The sequence below is a fragment of the Penaeus japonicus genome, unplaced genomic scaffold (genome assembly GCF_977035675.1).
Source record: "Penaeus japonicus unplaced genomic scaffold, GWHDUDI00000001_assembly GWHDUDI00000032, whole genome shotgun sequence".
Classification (NCBI taxonomy): Eukaryota; Metazoa; Arthropoda; class Malacostraca; order Decapoda; family Penaeidae; genus Penaeus; species Penaeus japonicus.
In genome coordinates this window covers 21,256,975-21,259,474 of record NW_028234434.1, presented here as the reverse complement: position 1 = coordinate 21,259,474, position 2,500 = coordinate 21,256,975, and positions in this window count along the sequence as shown.

Genomic DNA, 2,500 nt, shown 5'->3' with positions numbered 1-2,500 from the left:
ATTGTCCGTACATTACTGTGCTCTGTTATACACCTAGGTACTTTGTATACGCTGCACACCGCTGTATCCTGTGTTCGGCTCTGTTCCTGTACTATATGTGAGCGTTTTTGTCCGTATTTAAATGCATATTTTGCATATATTGCTGTACTTTATGGAGTCCAGTGAGCTGCAGCTCGCGTAATGTCCAGGGCACACGCGACAGATGAATGTATATCTTCATTACCGCGTTTCCCGTTCAATTCAGTCGCTTTTCGGTTGTTGTTTTTTGGAGGGGGGGGGGGTTAGTCATGGCGCAGGGATGACAAGCGGGGTAAGAAAGTGCCGTACGGTTTGGTACGCAGCAGCAACGCACATGGAAGGCAGATACGGATGTTGACTGAAGATAAACGAGAGACAAGCAGAGACAAGTAAACAAAGAGATGGACAGATGGACACAGGCATGCGTGCCCGACAGAGGGATCGAATCCAAAAGAATTGAAACATGGCAGACCGTGAAAGGGGATTTCGCAGGCAGACTTGCGGAAGACTGATATTCTGACAGGCTAGTAGGGGGGGGGGTGCAGCACACCGTAGCCTCCAGTTAGGTGGGCTAGACTGGAGAACATCACGCTCTGGGCGGCACTGTGCGGGAGCGGCGTAAAAAGGCACCTGCCATAACTCACCTTATTTGCATAACCGTTGATCCTTCCTCCTCCCTCCTCACGCCCCCTCCCCCGCCCCCAGCCCCCCTTCATTTTCCCCCCTCCCTTCCTCTCCATCTCCCCCTGGGGGCTCTCTCCCCCGTACAAACAAAAACGAACTGGTCTCCCTTTTTTTTCCCTCCCGTCCTCTGCCTCCGCGTGGTAGATTAAACACCGCTTTGGCCAGATTTTATGGCTGGACTAAGTTGTAATATTTTTCTTTCGTTTTCTGTATTTTGGGGGGGACGGGAGGGGGAGGGTGGGTCAAGCACGGGGGGGGGAGTCGAGGCGGGAGGCAGCTGTAGGAAAAGGCGCCAAAGCCGAGCAGAGAGGGAGTGCGAGTGTGAGAGAGGCGCGGGGGAGCTGCGGGAGAGGGAGAGGGGAGAGCGAGAGTAGGGGAGAGCGCGCGCGAGATGGAGAGCCTCCCTTTTTTTTCTCTCTTCTTCATCCTCTCTCCCTCTCTCCCTCCGCCTCTCTCTCTTTCTATCTCTTTATCTCTCTCTCTCTCTTTCTCTCTCTTTCTCTTTCCCTTTTCTCTCTCTCTCTTTCTCTCTCTCTCTCTTTCCCTTTTCTCTCTCTCTCTCTCTCTCTCTCTCTCTCTCTCTCTCTCTCTCTCTCTCTCTCTCTCTCTCTCTCTCTCTCTCTCTCTCTCTCTCTCTCTCTCTCCTCTCTCTCCTCCCTCTCTCTTTCTCCATCTCTTCTCTCCTTCTCTCTCTCTCTCTCTCTCTCCTCTCTATATATATATATATATATATATATATATATATATATATATATATATATATATATTATATATATATGTATGTATGTATGTATGTATATTTCTTTCCCGTTCCCTTTCATTCTCTCTCTTGTTTTCTCTCCTTCTCTCTCTCCTCTCTCTCTCTCTCTCTCTCTCTCTCTCTCTCTCTCTCTCTCTCTCTCTCTCTCTCTCTCTCTCTCTCTCTCTCTCTCTCTCTCTCTCTCTCTCTCTCTCTCTGCATTCCTGTGAAAATAATTGCTCGGGTGTTGTGTTTTTGCTTCCCTCGACTCGCATTAATGGAGAATATCATATGTGTGTGTGCGTGGGGGTGGAGTGTTATGCGTAGGTGGGGAGGGGAAGGGATGTTGTGTGTGTTTGTGTCTGTGTTTGTCTGTGTATGTATGTGTGTGTATAGTCAACGTGTGTGTGAGAGAAAAAGAAGGATACACACACACACACACACACACACACACACACACACACACACACACACACACACACACACACACACACACACACATACACACATACACACACATAGAGAGAGAGAGAGAGAGAGAGAGAGAGAGAGAGAGAGAGAGAGAGAGAGAGAGAGAGAGAGAGAAAGGAAGAAAGAGAGGTGCTCGTATAGACGGGTACCTTGGAATTGTTGAGCAGGGCTGTAGCACTACTCCTGCAAGAGAATTTCAGTACCATTTATATTTTGTCTTATACCCCCCTCCCCCACAACAGAAAATGATAATTATAAAAGAAATCCCAAATGAAGGTAAGAGGCAACGCTAATAATGGTTCATTAATTCATAACCCTAATAGAGCTTAGTTTCCAGAGTATTTTTTCCCCTTTTATTTTTTTTTCGTTTTCTTTTTTATACTTTTTTTTATCTAATTAATGGAGATCATTGCACCCTTTAGACTGGTAACGAAGAGAATTAGAAAAACAATAACGGGATGAAATATGTCAAGAAAAAAAAGACAGAAGTGGGTAAAAATTGGTCAGAAAAAAGGGGAAATTGAGAACGCAGAAGGTGAGTCTTCGGGATCGTAAGAAAAGAAGGAGGATTTAATTAGGGAGGAAGAA